Here is an 18,872-nt window from a genome sequence, read left to right on the forward strand (position 1 = left end):
GAATAATTACGGAAAGAGAAAGCCCTAAGACTATGGTTAAAGACCCTGAGTCCGAGAAGGCACACCTGGCTCTCCTGGCTCGGTCGGACAGTGTAAACCGTCGTGCCATGCGCCCGAGACGATTAAATAGTCGTCTTTCATTCCCTTATTGGATTTAGGAAGGCAGGAGAACAGCCTCACGACATCGGAGCGGGATTTAAGGTAATATCCCCCCCCTTTTTGGCCACGACACTCATATAGGTATGCTAAGTCGTGCCAAGTTAGCCCTAGGCCTAATTGTTCATTTATGGCATCAAAGGCCCCTAAAATCTTAAAGGTGTTGGGCGCGCACTGATCGGGTGAGAGCCTATGATTACGGAGGTAGTTTAGGGTCACGGGACCCATAGGAAGGGTCATTCCCCCTTCAATGAAGGCGATCATAGGAATTATGACCTCTCCTTCTTGTCGGTCTAACAATAGTCCCTCCGGGGGGCAATACCTCAGATTTACCCCCTGTGGGATATGGTGGGTTCTCTTGAACTCCTCAATCAACGCCACACTATCGACGAGATATTGGAATTTACCCATTTCTAAAAGAATGAACGAAACAATGAGGAGGATGGTGTTAATGGAAGAAAATGGTAGCCGATGAGGAAATAAAGGTTCAGGACGCATCGAGACTTACACTAGCACGGGTGAAACGAATTCCCTAACTCGAAATGTAATTTTGGGTGGGATCCTGAAGGCAAAAGACGCAGAAATCCGAGAGGGTGTGAAGTGCTTTTGAAGAAGGGAACTCTCCGGAAGCTCTGATTGTTATGAATGTGTGTAAAGTGAGAAAAGTAACTGCCTAGAGAGACTTATATATGAGGACAAATGGAGCGGTATCATTCATCTCGCTCGAATTACGAGGGCAAACCCTACCCGTTTGATCAATAATCCACCGTTGGATGCAAGGGACACAGCCGCCTGAAGTAATTGATGCACTACTTTGGGAAGGAGAGATTTACAGCGGTAATAATGAGGCGCGCGTCTCCACAATCTCGCGCGTGTAAACAGGGGCATTTATGACTTTTTACTTCTGTGGATTTCTTTTGTTTTATTTTATTTTCATTTTTATCAATTCATTCCCGCGTATCAAATCAAAATCTTATTCTTTCTTCTCGTTTGCGTGGGAAAAAATAAAATTTTGAGGGGCTATTGTGGGGGAAAAAGGGGTCAGGCCCAAGTTAATGGGCCGAATGCCCACGAGAGGACTGTTTCACATCCGAAAAGAGGGATGCGGAGAAGACAAGGCCCAGACTGGAGTGGAATCCTCTTGGTGAAGATTCATCGTTGTCCGAGGAGGATATCACCAGTCCGAGGAGGACATCTCCTGTCCGAGGAAGATGTTTTGCTCTGATGTAATATCGAAGACTAATTGAGTAGGGGAAAAGCCTGAATGACTGTCCGAGGACTCCACCTGATCAAGATAAGCTCAAAGCATATTCAGGAACGATAAGGATGGGGAAATATCTGAGGGAAAGGCTGCTGCCACCATATTCAATGCATTGCAACAGCTTTTCTGGCAGCATTTATGTGGAGAAGACCTCTGAACAGTGCATCCTAACCTACCGCCACTCACACAGAGATGAAAAGAAGCTGCCTGACGTGACAAGTACTTGAGTAAGTTCATGGATGGGGAGCACGTGGACGATGGCGATGAGGGTAAGAGTGACTATAAAATGGAAGGGAGCACCTGTCAATGGGGGCGGGAAGGAAAAAGAGAGAAAAAGGAAAAAGAGAGAAAAAGAAAAAAGAGAGAAGAAAAACAGGAGAGTGTTTAAAACTATCAGTGTATACAAACTGATCAATACACAGTTGAAATGGTGAAGATCCATTGTTATTAATCCCTTGTTAATTCTAGTTTTTTAACCCATACTCTACAAATTAATTGTCTTTGGGTTTACGTAAAGAATTTGAACCCTACAACTTGATTTCTTTTTTTTTTTTTTTTGGGGTACAATTGTCATTTAATCAGTTTTTGTATGACATTTAAATACATAGATGGGGCACCTGAAAATTGGCTTTGATGATAAAAAAAGACCTGCATTGTAGTGCTACAGACAACCAACCTTACATGCAGTGAAGCATTCATTAAATTAAAGATTACAAAATGAGGCTCACTTTTTTCAAATAAAAGAATTCGGTTGGTACCCTCCAAAAGACATTCATATACCACAACAAGAACAATAACCACCTTCAAAACTGAGAGAAGTCATGAAAGAAATTTACCATAATTAAACATGAATAGAGGCTTCTGAAACCTCTTAGTTGCGTATCATCTAGAACTTTACAACGGGGAAAAGATGGACACCACTTTTTCTTTTTCTTGTTGTCCAGAAAAAGAATAAAATATGGGCTGGGAAGCATACCTTTTCTTTGCTGTACCCATTAAAATAAGGTGAGTGTCTCTTTAAGAAAACTCCAGATAAAACCAGAGGTTTCCAATGATGAAAAGTAGCAGAATAGCATAGTGGTCCATTTTCATCACGATGAGAGCCTCTTCAGTCTTCGCTCCACTGAATGCTGCCAGCAAGTTGTATAAAAAGATTGCATTAAGACTTCCTTCAGGTCCTCAGGAAAAGAACAAAAAAAGGAAAAATTCCCTCTCTCTCTCTCTCAATGAATTAAAAAATGCAACAGCAATGTGATCAAATATCTGTTAAAAGAGACCATGGGGAGAAAAATACATGTTTCACAAGAAACAAAATTTAGCAGAGAAGCATGGTCACATCACGTTTCAAACCAAGGAATATCAACATTCTTCAGACGGTTCATACTCAGATCCCACAGATTAAGTAAATGGAATCATTTATCTGACATTGCAGTGCAAGAGAAAATCACATAATGCAGTACTCTGTCTTCAAGTTTCTACTATAAATTCAACTAGAACGATGGAATAGATGGCTTCTGTTAGCAAAATTGAATTCCCAAAATGATGAAAATCGTTTGGCTTGAATCTATTCTTTTATTGTACACAATCCAGTTTACTTGTACACACGTGGAGTCACAAGACCATACGAATTTTAACCAGCAACACACATCCCTTCTCCCATAACCCCCACCAAACCATACAGCTACATGTATGCAGGGTGAATTTGTACCCCTAAACGAGTTCAAAATTTTGAAAAATTCAATAAATGGATTACGTCATGCAGCCAATAAGTTCCCACACTACTATATAGGCCACTCGCACACCTATCTTTGAGTGAATATGTACAGAAAGCTTACCTTCCAAATAAAACAATCGCCAACCCTTTCATTCATATAGCATTAGCCATTTTGATGATTAAGGCAATCATTCCAGCTATAATATAGCTTTCCTCTAATTTTCCAATGGAGGAGACTCCTCTTTGCAGCCGAAGAAAATCAAACGTTGCAGCAAAGAGCTGATCAGCACAAAAACTGGCAACTTCAGGTGAGCATAAAAACACTCTCCTCAAATGGGTATTCCCCTATCCGATTTTCATTAAGGGGGGAAAAAATCTATTAAAAGGCCACTGACACTTTTCAGACTAACTAGATACTTTCCTCTTTTTCTAGCAAGTAAAACATTTGTTTGGCAAGTATTAGATACTTCTTATCCGACCCAAAGTTTTGGGACTACAGTTATTAGTTGTTAGTGTACATATGTAGTAGATATATCTCTCAGTATGCCATAGTAAGACATTTCTTGACTTACTTGAGTTAGCATCCATGCACTAAAAAGCAAGTCTGTCTCGTTGCTTATACAGGACCAATGCCATGAACACAACTTTTTTCACATTTTTTTTTCCCGACTGTTACTAAGGTGGCAAGTTATGATCAGGGCAACACTGCAACTGCAACTGCAACATTGTTTTCACATGAAAACCCGACTGACACCGTACACCAATCACAACATGCCACTTCAGTAGTTGTAAAAAAATAAATAAATAAATAAAATTATGAACACATTTGTATCTACTTCTGCAGATCTCTTTAGTCTAAGGGTCTAACGATTTTCTAAAGCAAAACCCTAAGGTTTCAGTAATTCAGTATCACCCAATTTTGTGCTTAAAATCATTAACAAACGCAATGAAAGTGATCTACTATAACTTCCTTACAATTTGTTTAGTTGCAATAAAATTCCCTACTACTTGAGCCAGAAATAGAAATTCGACACAGAATTTCCAATTTTCTCACTCAATCAATTTCCAGGAATTCGTTTCCGCTTATCCAATTAACCAAACAGCCAAATTAGTGAATTACCATTCACAGAAACACACAATTTCATAAGCATAATTTCTTTATTGATCTATACAATGAATTTTTCTCTTCCTTCAATACTACAAACCAAAAACAAAGAACAAAAAACTAAAAAGTAAAAGAGAAAAAAACACAGACCACGATTCCACGAAGCAGTGAGCGAATCAGATCGAGCCGAGCCGATTCAGCGCCTCACGAGCCACGGTCAATTTCGGCTCGATCTTCAACGCGTCCTCGTAAGCCTTCTTAGCTTCCTCATTCATTTTCTTCATTTCGTAACACTCTCCCAACAAACAAAACGCCCTCACATTATCCGAGCTCAGGCTCACCGCCTCGTTCAAATCGTCCACCGCCGAGTCAACTCGCTTCTCCCCGCCGCGCCGAGCGTTAGCCGCCATAGCCATCTTCAACTCGGCTCGCTTGAAAAACGCGTCGCCTCGGTCCTTCCCGGTCAACGACTTCGCGCAGAGAGGAGACAGAGCCGCGTCGAGCGAGTCGAGCGCCGAGGTCTTGAACTCCTGGAGATCGAGAGCCAAGCCTTTCAGAATGTGAGCCGCGGCGTCCTTCGGATCAAACTCGATCGCCTTCTCGGCTTCGGTTACGGCCTGTTTGGCTAGAGCGATTTTCGCGGAATGAGTTTTTGAAGCTCTGGCTTTAGCCAAAGACTGAGCGCCGAGAACGAAATGGCGCTTGGCTTGAATATCGTCTCGGTTGCGATATGCGCGAAGCTTTGAAAATATCTTTTTGGGAATATCGTGCATAAAGAGGAACATGACAACCATTAAGAGAAGTAAACCTATCTGTAATAGAATATCGAACCACATTTTTTTCTTTTCTTTTTTGGTTTTGGGGTTTGTGTGTTTGATATTTTGATCGGAGAAGGAGATATGAAAAGGCGTGAATTTTGTTGGAGAGGACCAAATATGAAATTTTTTGGGTATTTAATGGTTTTTGGGGTTTGGTTATAGCCGCCGCGGTTTTAATATGGAGGGAGAGAGTGGACCAAGGACTAGTCGAGAGGAGTTGAAGTTGAAGAAGCTTTCCGATTCAAAGAAAGTAGGCAAGTTGTTACCACTTTATACGAGAATGGAAAAAGTTGTTAGGGGAGCTGGGAAGGTCAATTAATTTGGTAAGATAAAAGCTTTATTATTATTATTATTATTATTATTATTTATTAAAAGAAATGCTATGTTTACAGCATTTTGACAACAAATTTTAAGTGATAGGTCGTTATTAGTAGAGTAAAAAAATAATTTTAATGATAGGTTCAAATTAAAATGAATAACAACTAACCACTTATACTTAGTTGTAAAAATATTGTAAACGTAACAGTTTTCATTTATTAATGGGAGATGGAGATCAACTTTTTTAGAGGCACATCGTATTGTATACTTTGCAACAACTTATACATATGTCAACTTATAGTTGAATTACACTACTTATATATGAGATAATCCAATCACTACTTAACACATGCACAAGTTGTGGTAATACGAGTGACAAAATTTGTGTTTATAAACTTTTTAGAATATACGATTTGAACTAATATGTCTTCGTAGAAAACACTTGTAAGTGCCAACTAGTTGGGGTAAAAGACTATAAAATCGAATTTGAGAACTATTGGGCATTCCTATTGTTGAATTTAGCTAAAAGAAGTTGAGAGAAACGAAAAAGAATGGCAAAATTTGCTCAATAGCACCATTTTAGAAAAAAAATTTGGTGAATAGCATGCGACTAAAGTTAATTAGTTAAGTAGATTGTTTTTGAAACTCAAGATTGACAAACTCCAGTTCCAAGCAGAGCAATACTGATTGGAGTTTGTCAAACTCGAGTTTTAGTCCAAACTCAAGTTCCAAAAATAGTCTACTTAACAAATAAACTTCGTTTGTGTACTACTTTTCTATTTTTTTTTCTAAAAACATGCTATTTGGCAAATTTTGCCAAAAAGAAGTGTCTCTCAACTAAATAAATGTCTAATTGAGTAACTTTTAAAAATATAAGATCTACTACCGCACACCCTTGGTGCAATAGTCACTCCACAAGTATAAGTACTTGTGAGATGTGGGGAGTAAGGGCCAGGGTTCAAGTTTCCAGGAGGGAACTTTATACATATATACACTTAGATTAGGTTAAAGTAGAATTCTATTTTGTATACACACACAGACATATATATATAAGATCTAAATTTAAATTATAGAAAAATAAACTATTTTTTAAAGCTATATTATTTTATGCATTATTTTATGATCTAACCCCATAGAAATTTCTTTCTACTTCTCTCATATGAGTTAGTATTAATTGTAGGGGTACTGGGCTAGGAGCTCATTATCTACGTATTTATATTAGGCCTGGGGCCCAAATCGAGGACGAGAAGTCGTCTGAGGAGGAATAAACATTGTCAAGGGAGTCTGTGTTAGTAGATGAAGAAGTTAGTTTCGATTATAGAGGCCCAGAAGGGTAGGCCGATGATGCATTCATCCTTGGCCAACCAAAGCCGAGGCCCGTAGAAGTGGCCTGTCGTCCAGGGGAACGTTCTAGGAAGTCCTGTAGGTACAGATAAGCATTACAGAAACCTTGGACAGGGGGGTCCTAAAATATCTAAGGAGAAGGTTGCTACCACCGCATTGAATGCTCTGCGGCTAACTTTCTGGCTGTATTAATGTGGAGAAGACCCTTGAACAGTACTGCATGGGCTTCCCCAACGCATAGAGGGCCTAAGAGCGTGTCCGATAGGATAAGTACTCAAGTAGTAGCTTGGATGATCAACAAGTGGAGAGCCAAGATTATCTAAAGAGAACTATATAATGGAAGAGACCCTCCACGGTAAGGATATTGAGAAATTAAGAGAGAAACACTGTAGCAACCAAGAACCAAACTTGTAATCAAACTTAAAAGCAATATATAAGAACTGATAGTGATCTCCTCGGATCTTGCCGAGGACGATTTTCGATAGTTAAAACTTGTCCATCTTCTTTTTCTTGTCATTCAAATCCATCTTATTTGTTGCCCAGCTCATTCTAGCCTAGTTTTTCCAACTCACTCTCTACAAATTCATTATTTTGGGTTTTTTAGGCCTAAATCCATTTACATTTTGGGCTAGGGACTCAAATCTGGTCCTTACATTAATCATACACGTCATGTCGCATAAATAATTTTGTATGTTTAGATCTTATTCCTCCACACTTATTATATGTATACAAAGTGTAACGTATTTTAATAACTTCATTTTTGTTCTCTCTCTTGTTTGGCTTGGATAGATGCTATCATGTGTCCAGCAATTGCTATGTGTTTCTTGTTGGAACCAGTGAACAATTGGATACGTAGCCGCCTATATAAGGAAATGGAAAATCTATTCCAAGATGAGGTGATGAGTCTTGTGACTTGAGTGACAAGTCTTCCAATATGTTTTTCCCCTCCCTACATCTATTCTTCTATCCTATCCCTAATCTCTTCCAATCTAAACATACAGTTGTAATTGAAAATATTTAATGAGAGAGGAGAGAGAACTGTAATAAAAAAGTTTTTTTTTTTTTTTTTTTACCTGTGTGCTACAGTGCACATCTAAAGATAGATGTGCATTGTAGCTGAGGAGCTAAATCTTTTAGATTTAGCTCCACTGCTGCATGGGGTTTTTTGTGAATAAGAGCTAAAAAAATAGCATTATACCTTTATAGCACCACTGCTGCGAATGCTCTTACAGTTAATTAAAAATAGGGGTTTTTTTCTCTCTCAAAAAAGAAAAAAGAAAAAAGAAAATAGGGGCTTTTTTAAAGGGATTGTATTATTCTAATAAAAAATTAAATTATAAATTAGCAAGTTATTGATTTGTTCTGAGCACAGAGTCAACTGGCCATCATAAAAAGAATGGGAAAATTTGTGTCGTGGTGAGTACGTAGTCAACCCCTCCTTTCTTGGGCTTAGGTCAACAATCTGGATCACCCCAACCCAAAAGTCCAAAACCCACATTCTGGTCTATAAATCCTCTAAACCCTTGCTTTCTACAATCCAATTGTTTGGGCCTCGGCCTTGTCCAAGTTGGCAACATCGGATTTCATATTTGAAATGGTAAAACTAGGGTTTTTTTTTTTTTTTTTTTGGGATAAACAATGGGAAAACTAGTTTGTAATTGAAAGATATCGACATGTTGACCTATAAAGTATAAACTCCTCACATCATCTGAGTTTTATTATTTTCCCTTTTTGTGGTTGAGGGAAGGGGAAAGGCAGGTCGGACTTACGAACTAAGGATGAAGAACGAGGATATATGTCAATTGGGTTACAAAACTTTAGGCAATTTTATGTTAATTTACACATAATAATATTTGCTTTTCAACAATGATTGAGATTATTGAAATTGCTGTATATACAAATTTATATATGATAAATGAATTAAAAGACCCTTTAAGAGTTTTAAGGGTAACTCCTTCACAGTCATAAAGTTCTTAAAATTATATCCATCCATTTTGAGATGAGTGGATTAAAATATGTTATGTCATTAGTATTTTAACAATCAAGAAATGAGTTTTGCGATTAGGTTGTTTCCATGAGTAGAAGAATTAGAGATCAAATCCCTTTACTTTGATCATTGCAAGGGAAAAAATCATTGACTTTCACCATTTCGAAGTACTAAAATAATAATTAAATTACGGGTAATTACATATAACCCACCTATGGTTTGGGCGAAAACCACTTTGCCTACCTGTGGTTTGAAAAGTATTACTTAACCCATCTGTTGTATGTTTTCAATCTTTGTAACTCACCTCAAGCCCAGCCATTACAAAAACACCTCTTAACCCCAAAATACAACATAACGCGAATCAAAACACCCAAAACTCGAAAACTTTTCTAGAGAGAGACCTATGGTGAGATCAACGTGTTCTTCATGGTTTGGAGTGTCTGGAGGTGGAAAATTTACAAGTTTTGCAACATCGAAGTTAGGGAAGGTAGTTTCGGTAAAGAAAATCAAGGTATTTGTGTCTGTTCTCAATTTAGGGTTTCAGATTTTGTTCAAGTGCCAATTTACTGTGTGAAACTCTAAATCTGTACTTCTCAAGAATCGTGTTTTGTTGATATGTCTTCATCAAGTGGTAATTTCTCGGGTTCATGTGGGCATATGTGCAATGAGCACACTTGTGTTTTGAGAACAATTTTGAGTTTGTATAATTTTGGGATGAGGTTCTTGGGTTGTAGCCGTTATAAGGTTGGTCATAAGTGTCCTTTCTTTGTTTTGGTTGATAACCTAACCTGTCTTGGTGGGAATGAAACTGCGCCTTTGGCTCTAGAGAGGATGTCTAGGCTTGAGAGTGCTCTCCAACTTGCCAAATGCCAGAAAAGGCTCTTGTAGTGGAAGCCAAGGCCAAGTAGAAGGAGAGAAAGGCTTGAGCTGTCTGTGCAAAAGTTAAGGGAAATGCCATGTTTGCTAAAGAGAAGCAGAGAATGTGGAAGTTTGCATGCATTTTGTCATGGATCTTTTTTATTATTGTTATGTTGTTGTTATGTTTTGGCTCAATTGAGTTCTCTAGAGTGAAGAGACCGAGGTTGTTGCCCTGAAGTAGTTAATTGGTTAGTAGAGATAGTTATGGCAATGTTGTTAATGAATTTGCATTGTAATAACACTAGCCTATTGTTGTAATGTTTTGATGTGTCAATGAATGAAGAATTGGTCAATTGTGACAACAATGTGGTTTTTCCGATAAGTGGAGAAGATGGATCAGGTGTTGCATATTAACTGTTAAATTCTCCATTTTGATCAATGGTTGTCCTTCTGACTTCTTTGGGAGTACTAGAGGACTAAGGCAAGGTGATCTGTTATCCCCTTTTCTCTTTGATATTGTCATGGAGGCTTTGAGCTGTATGTTGGACGCAGTTATTGTGGCAAGTCAATTTTCGGGCTTCTCAGTGGGGAATGCAAATGGCTCCTTGTTGACGGTATCTCATTTGTTGTTTGCGGACGATACTCTTGTTTTTTGTGATGCTGACAGTAATTATATAACAGTTCTGCGTGGGATTCTCTCTAGATTTGAGGAGGTGTCAGGGCTAAAAATTAATTTAGATAAGTCTGAATTGGTTCCAGTTGGGGATGTGTCTAATATGCATGAGCTAGTGGAGATTTTGGGCTGTAGAGAATCAACTCTTTTGCTGAAATATCTTGGTCTTCTGTTGAGTGCTTCCTTTAAAGATAAGACGGTTTGGAATCCTATTTTGGAGAAGATGGAGAGAAGGTTAGCTGATTGGAAGAGATTGTATTTATCTAAGGGGGGCAAGGTTACCCTTATTAAGAGTACTCTCTCTAGCCTGCCTACTTACTTTCTTTCCCTTTTCCCTATTCCAGTTAAGGTGGCAAAGCAGATGGAGGATTTGCAAAGAGACTTTCTTTGGAATGGTATCGGTGGCGAATGTAAAATTCATTTAGTAAGTTGGTTGAAGGTTTGTAGGCCAGTGAAGAATGAAGGGTTAGGCATTTGGTGCTTGAGAAGGTTTAACTCTGCCTTATTAGCCAAATGTTTATGGTGCGGAGAATGATGCTCTTTGCAGAAGGGTCATTGAGGCGAAGTATGGGAATAAGTGGGGTGGTTGGTGTACAAAATCCGTGTCTGGAGCATATGGTGTTAGTTTGTGGAAGTTCATTAGAAGAGGCTGGCTGTATTTTTCTAAGTTCATTCGGTATGATGTGGGTGATGGTTCTCGTGTGAAGTTTTAGGATGATGTATGGTGTAGGGACCGTCCTCTTAAAGAGGTGTTTTCAGATTTATATAATATTAGTAGGACAAAGGATGCTTCAGACTCTGAGGTTATGTGCTTTACTAATGGGAGAATTTTTTGGGACCTTCAGTTTCGTCGCCTAGTGAATGATCAAGAGTCACAATCTTAAGATTCGTGTATAGTCTTGATCTACTCCACTAAGGTGCGAGGGGTTGGTTCTGACAAATTTTGTTGGAAGCCGGCCAACAGTAGGGGTTTCACGGTGAGCAGGTATTATCGCTCCCTATCCCCCTCTACCGCCAGTTCCTTCCCGTGGAAAATGATGTGGCAATCAAAGGTCCCCCTCCCCCCTTGCCGGGTAGCTTTTTTCTCTTGGACAGCGGCTTTAGGCAAGATTCTAACTATTGATAACCTTCGGAAGAGACATTTTGTTGTCCTGGAGTGGTGCTTTATGTGCAAAAGGTGTGGGGAATCTGTTGATCATCTTCTTCTTCATTGTCTTTTGGCTTTTGAGATGTGGAGTATGGTCTTTTGCTTGTTTGGTATTTGTTGGGTGATGCCGCAAAGGGTAGTGGACTTGTTGGATTGTTGGTCTTGTAACTTCAGGCGTCATCGTAATATAGTCATATGAAGGATGGTGCCGCACTGTTTAATGTGGTGTATCTGGCAGGAACGGAATGCCAGAAGCTTTGAGGGTTACAAACGATCCATTCTTGAGTTTAAGTCTTTTTTCATTTTTTCTCCTCCAATGGTGTTTAGCTATATCATCCTTTTCTTGTTTCTCTCTTCCTGTTTTGTTTGATCATTGTAATTTGGTTTCTTGATGTTTTTGCTTGTCTTGTACATTTCCTATGTACGAGGTTGTGTTTTTCTTATATATATATATATATATATTCAGTTACTTATCCCAAAAAAAAAAAAAATGTTCCATACAAACTGAATTGAATAAATACCACAACTTCCATATCATAATACCACAACTTCCATATAATACCACAAAATTTCATACCATAATAACTAGATGGAGTGTATTGTACCTTAACTTCTAGTAAATTACAAAAAAGCACATTCCAAGGTCAGCTACATATACATACATACATACATACAGGGTGGACCTACAGTAGGGCGGGGCCTCCTCTCCCCCCCCCCCCACCAAAAAAAGAAAAAGAAAAAAAGAAGCTAGTATATATATATATATATATATATGTTGAAATTTTAAACTTTGGTCCTAATAACCTCCCAATTAAATAAAAAATAAAAATTAAGATTTGCCCTTAAATATATATATATATATATATATTTGGATCTCCTCTAAAATAGCGTCAAGTTCCATTTTGATAAATGTGTTGAAATGTTTAAGAAACACTTATTTTATATATAGTATTTTATTGAATATGAAATAAATGTTAGTTTTTATTTTCATAAATAAAAAAAAAAAATTATTTTAAGCTTTGGCCCCTCTCAGGTTCGAATCCTGGTTTCGTCCTTGCATACATATAATTGCTCAAAACAAGGTGATTGTTTTTGACACTAATTGATAATTACAAAAAATCAACAGTGGTCTTCACAAAAAACACTAGTTGCAGGGAATTGTTGTACAGATTTAGAGTTTCACACAGTAAGTTGGCACTTGAACAAAATCTGAAACCCTAAATCGAGAACAAAGACAAATACCTTGATTTTCTTTAACTACCTTCCCTAGCTTTGATGTTGTGAAACTTGTGCTTTCTTTCCCTCCAAACACTCCAAACCACGAAGAACATGTTAATCTCACCATAGGTCTCTCTCTTGAAAAGTTTCTGAGTTTTAGGAGTTTTGATTCACGTTATGCTGTGTTTTGGAGTTAAGAAGTGTTTTTGTAACGGTTGGACTTGAGCTGGGTTACGGAGATTGACAGAAACATACTACAAGTGGGTTAAGTAATACTTTTCAAACTACGAGTAGGCAAAGTGATTTTCGCCCAAACCACAGGTGGGTTATGTGTAATTACCCTATTAAATTATTACAAATTTTCATTAAACTCAAAACTTTTAAGCCGGGCAATTATTGCTTGCTGATATTTAGATATGTATGAAACATCACAAGTAATAATTTTTTGAAGTTAAGCATTCTTCGTTTCAAGGAACTGCTGCCTCTAAAGTCATAATAAACTAACAGTCTCGATGAGAAAAATTAAGTTTTAACCATATTGTAAATGAATCATGGTCATTTTCTTCGTGCATTTTTTGAACTAAAGAAAAGGAACCTCCATTACTCTGAAGTCTGAACTAAAGAGAAGGAACCTCCATTACTAGAAAACAGAGGAATTCTAGAATGCATTTAATCAATGGAACATTATTGTAAATAAATAGAGAGTTTTGTATCATCTTTCTGACCCACACCGCCAATCTCATTTCTTCCCTGCCTGGAACTGGAAGTTGAGAGCCCAAACTAAGCAAAAAATTGACGATTTCATTCCCTGCGTAAGAAAAACAGACTGATTTTCCTACTAACTAAATGCATGCATAATATTTCAGGCTCATGGCAGTCTGAAATGAATTTTAAATGGTTCTTAACTTGATTTCCTTTTTTTTTTTTGGTTACAATTGTCATTTAATCAGTTTTTGTATAACATTTAAATACATAGATGGGGCACCTGAAAATTGGCTTTGATGATAAAAAAGACCTGCATTGTAGTGCTACAGACAACCAGCCTTACATGCAGTGAAGGATTCATTAAATTAAAGATTACAAAATGAGGCTCACTTTTTTCAAATAAAAGAATTCAGTTGGTACCCTCCAAAAGACATTCATATACCACAACAAGAACAATAACCACCTTCAAAACTGAGAGAAGTCATGAAAGAAATTTACCATAATTAAACATGAATAGAGGCTTCTGAAACCTCTTAGTTGCGTATCATCTAGAACTTTACAACGGGGAAAAGATGGACACCACTTTTTCTTTTTCTTGTTGTCCAGAAAAAGAATAAAATATGGGCTGGGAAGCATACCTTTTCTTTGCTGTACCCATTAAAATAAGGTGAGTGTCTCTTTAAGAGAACTCCAGATAAAACTAGAGGATTCCAATGATGAAAAGTAGCAGAATAGCATAGTGGTCCATTTTCATCACGATGAGAGCCTCTTCAGTCTTCGCTCCACTGAATGCTGCCAGCAAGTTGTATAAAAAGATTGCATAAAGACTTCCTTCAGGTCCTCAGGAAAAGAACAAAAAAAGGAAAAATTCCCTCTCTCTCTCTCTCAATGAATTAAAAAATGCAACAGCAATGTGATCAAATATCTGTTAAAAGAGACCATGGGGAGAAAAATACATGTTTCACAAGAAACAAAATTTAGCAGAGAAGCATGGTCACATCACGTTTCAAACCAAGGAATATCAACATTCTTCAGACGGTTCATACTCAGATCCCACAGATTAAGTAAATGGAATCATTTATCTGACATTGCAGTGCAAGAGAAAATCACATAATGCAGTACTCTGTCTTCAAGTTTCTACTATAAATTCAACTAGAACGATGGAATAGATGGCTTCTGTTAGCAAAATTGAATTCCCAAAATGATGAAAATCGTTTGGCTTGAATCTATTCTTTTATTGTACACAATCCAGTTTACTTGTACACACGTGGAGTCACAAGACCATACGAATTTTAACCAGCAACACACATCCCTTCTCCCATAACCCCCACCAAACCATACAGCTACATGTATGCAGGGTGAATTTGTATTCCTAAACGAGTTGAAAATTTTGAAAAATTCAATAAATGGATTAAGTCATGCAGCCAATAAGTTCCCACACTACTATATAGGCCACTCGCACACCTATCTTTGAGTGAATATGTACAGAAAGCTTACCTTCCAAATAAAACAATCGCCAACCCTTTCATTCATATAGCATTAGCCATTTTGATGATTAAGGCAATCATTCCAGCTATAATATAGCTTTCCTCTAATTTTCCAATGGAGGAGACTCCTCTTTGCAGCCAAAGAAAATCAAATGTTGCAGCAAAGAGCTGATCAGCACAAAAACTGGCAACTTCAGGTGAGCATAAAAACACTCTCCTCAAATGGGTATTCCCTATCCGATTTTCATTAGGGGGGGAAAAAATCTATTAAAAGGCCACTGACACTTTTCAGACTAACTAGATACTTTCCTCTTTTTCTAGCAAGTAAAACATTTGTTTGGCAAGTATTAGATACTTCTTATCCAACCCAAAGTTTTGGGACTACAGTTATTAGTTGTTAGTGTACATATGTAGTAGATATATCTCTCAGTATGCCATAGTAAGACATTTCTTGACTTACTTGAGTTAGCATCCATGCACTAAAAAGCAAGAGTCTGTCTCGTTGCTTATACAGGACCAATGCCATGAACACAACTTTTTTTCACATTTTTTTTTCCCGACTGTTACTAAGGTGGCAAGTTATGATCAGGGCAACACTGCAACTGCAACTGCAACATTGTTTTCACATGAAAACCCGACTGACACCGTACACCAATCACAACATGCCACTTCAGTAGTTGTAAAAAAATAAATAAATAAATAAAATTATGAACACATTTGTATCTACTTCTGCAGATCTCTTTAGTCTAAGGGTCTAACGATTTTCTAAAGCAAAACCCTAAGGTTTCAGTAATTCAGTATCACCCAATTTTGTGCTTAAAATCATTAACAAACGCAATGAAAGTGATCTACTATAACTTCCTTACAATTTGTTTAGTTGCAATAAAATTCCCTACTACTTGAGCCAGAAATAGAAATTCGACACAGAATTTCCAATTTTCTCACTCAATCAATTTCCAGGAATTCGTTTCCGCTTATCCAATTAACCAAACAGCCAAATTAGTGAATTACCATTCACAGAAACACACAATTTCATAAGCATAATTTCTTTATTGATCTATACAATGAATTTTTCTCTTCCTTCAATACTACAAACCAAAAACAAAGAACAAAAAACTAAAAAGTAAAAGAGAAAAAAACACAGACCACGATTCCACGAAGCAGTGAGCGAATCAGATCGAGCCGAGCCGATTCAGCGCCTCACGAGCCACGGTCAATTTCGGCTCGATCTTCAACGCGTCCTCGTAAGCCTTCTTAGCTTCCTCATTCATTTTCTTCATTTCGTAACACTCTCCCAACAAACAAAACGCCCTCACATTATCCGAGCTCAGGCTCACCGCCTCGTTCAAATCGTCCACCGCCGAGTCAACTCGCTTCTCCCCGCCGCGCCGAGCGTTAGCCGCCATAGCCATCTTCAACTCGGCTCGCTTGAAAAACGCGTCGCCTCGGTCCTTCCCGGTCAACGACTTCGCGCAGAGAGGAGACAGAGCCGCGTCGAGCGAGTCGAGCGCCGAGGTCTTGAACTCCTGGAGATCGAGAGCCAAGCCTTTCAGAATGTGAGCCGCGGCGTCCTTCGGATCAAACTCGATCGCCTTCTCGGCTTCGGTTACGGCCTGTTTGGCTAGAGCGATTTTCGCGGAATGAGTTTTTGAAGCTCTGGCTTTAGCCAAAGACTGAGCGCCGAGAACGAAATGGCGCTTGGCTTGAATATCGTCTCGGTTGCGATATGCGCGAAGCTTTGAAAATATCTTTTTGGGAATATCGTGCATAAAGAGGAACATGACAACCATTAAGAGAAGTAAACCTATCTGTAATAGAATATCGAACCACATTTTTTTCTTTTCTTTTTTGGTTTTGGGGTTTGTGTGTTTGATATTTTGATCGGAGAAGGAGATATGAAAAGGCGTGAATTTTGTTGGAGAGGACCAAATATGAAATTTTTTTGGTATTTAATGGTTTTTGGGGTTTGGTTATAGCCGCCGCGGTTTTAATATGGAGGGAGAGAGTGGACCAAGGACTAGTCGAGAGGAGTTGAAGTTGAAGTTGAAGAAGCTTTCTGATTCAAAGAAAGTAGGCAAGTTGTTACCACTTTATACGAGAACGGAAAAAGTTGTTAGGGGAGCTGGGAAGGTCAATTAATTTGGTAAGATAAAAGCTTTATTATTATTATTATTATTTATTAAAAGAAATGCTATGTATACAGTATTTTGACAATAAATTTTAAGTGGCAGGTCATTATTAATAGAATAAAAAAATAATTTTAATGATAAATTCAAATTAGAACGAATAATAACTAACCACTCATACTTAGTTGTAAAAATATTATAGACGTAACAGTTTTCATTTATTAATGGGAGAGGGAGATCAACTTTTTTAGAGACACATCGTATTGTATACTTTGCAACAACTTATACATATGTCAACTTATAGTTGAATTACACTACTTATATATGAGATAATCCAATCACTACTTAACACATGCACAAATTGTGGTAATACGAGTGACAAAATTTGTGTTTATAACCTTTTTAGAATAGACGATTTGAACTAATATGTCTTCGTAGAAAACACTTGTAAGTGCCAACTAGTTGGGGTAAAAGACTATAAAATCGAATTTGAGAACTATTGGGCATTCCTATTGTTGAATTTAGCTAAAAGAAGTTGAGAGAAACGAAAAAGAATGGCAAAATTTGCTCAATAGCACAATTTTAGAAAAAAATTTGGTGAATAGCATGCGACTAAAGTTAATTAGTTAAGTAGATTGTTTTTGAAACTCAAGATTGACAAACTCGAGTTCCAAGCAGAGCAATACTGATTGGAGTTTGTCAAACTCGAGTTTTAGTCCAAACTCAAGTTCTAAAAACAGTCTACTTAACTAATCAACTTTGTTCGTGTACTACTTTTCAATTTTTTTTTTCTAAAAACATGCTATTTGGCAAATTTTGCCAAAAAGAAGTGTCTCTCAACTAAATAAATGTCTAATTGAGTAACTTTTTAAAATATAAGATCTACCACCGCATACCCTTGGTGCGATAGTCACTCCACAAGTATAAGTGCTTGTAAGATGTGGGGAGTAAGGGCCGGGGTTCAAGTTTCCAGGAGGGAACTTTATACATATATACACTTAGATTAGGTTAAAGTAGAATTCTATCTTGTATACACACACATATATATATATAAGATCTAAATTTAAATTATAGAAAAATAAACTATTTTTTAAAGCTACATTATTTTATGCATTATTTTTATGATCTAACCCCATAGAAATTTCTTTCTACTTCTCTCATATGAGTTAGTATTAATTGTAGGGGTACTGGGCTAGGAGCTCATTATCTACGTATTTATATTAGGTCTGGGGCCCAAACCGAGGATGAGAAGTCGTCTGAGGAGGAATAAACATTGTCAAGGGAGTCTGTGTTAGTAGATGAAGAAGTTAGTTTCGATTATAGAGGCCCAGAAGGGTAGGCCGATGATGCATTCATCCTTGGCCAACCAAAGTCGAGCCCGTAGAAGTGGCCTGCCGTCCAGGGGAACGTTCTAGGAAGTCCTGTAGGTACAGATAAGCATTACAGAAACCTTGGACAGGGGGGTCCTAAAATATCTAAGGAGAAGGTTGCTACCACCGCATTGAATGTTCTGCGGCTAACTTTCTGGCTGTATTAATGTGGAGAAGACTCATGAACAGTACTGCATGGGCTTCCCCAACGCATAGAGGGCCTAAAAGGGTGTCCGATAGGATAAGCACTCAAGTAGTAGCTTGGATGATCAACGAGTGGAGAGCCAAGATTATCTAAAGAGAACTATATAATGGAAGAGACCCTCCACGGTAAGGATATCGAGAAATTAATAGAGAAACACTGTAGCAACCAAGAACCAAACTTGTAATCAAACTTAAAAGCAATATATAAGAACTGATAGTGATCTCCTCGAATCTTGCCGAGGACGATTTTCGATAGTTAAAACTTGTCCATCTTCTTTTTCTTGTCATTCGAATCCATCTTATTTGTTGCTCAGCTCATTCTAGCCTAATTTTTCCAACCCACTCTCTACATATTCATTATTTTGGATTTTTTGGGCCTAA

General features: G+C 37.8%; 2 long non-coding RNA genes across 2 annotated transcripts; both read right to left on the reverse strand.

Moving 5' to 3' along the window:
* Positions 1 to 2,094: 2,094 nt before the first annotated feature.
* On the reverse strand, positions 2,095 to 5,352 carry LOC136061407 (uncharacterized). Its single transcript, XR_010625528.1, has 2 exons — positions 4,387 to 5,352; positions 2,095 to 2,547 (listed from the first exon to the last, which is right to left on the reverse strand). It is a non-coding gene; the product is annotated as an uncharacterized LOC136061407 (long non-coding RNA).
* Positions 5,353 to 13,776: 8,424 nt separating this feature from the next.
* On the reverse strand, positions 13,777 to 16,918 carry LOC112022432 (uncharacterized). Its single transcript, XR_010625529.1, has 2 exons — positions 15,938 to 16,918; positions 13,777 to 14,096 (listed from the first exon to the last, which is right to left on the reverse strand). It is a non-coding gene; the product is annotated as an uncharacterized LOC112022432 (long non-coding RNA).
* Positions 16,919 to 18,872: the final 1,954 nt, after the last annotated feature.

This window comes from Quercus suber, unplaced genomic scaffold (assembly GCF_002906115.3).
Source record: "Quercus suber isolate HL8 unplaced genomic scaffold, Cork oak 2.0 scaffold_588, whole genome shotgun sequence".
Lineage (NCBI taxonomy): Eukaryota > Viridiplantae > Streptophyta > Magnoliopsida > Fagales > Fagaceae > Quercus > Quercus suber.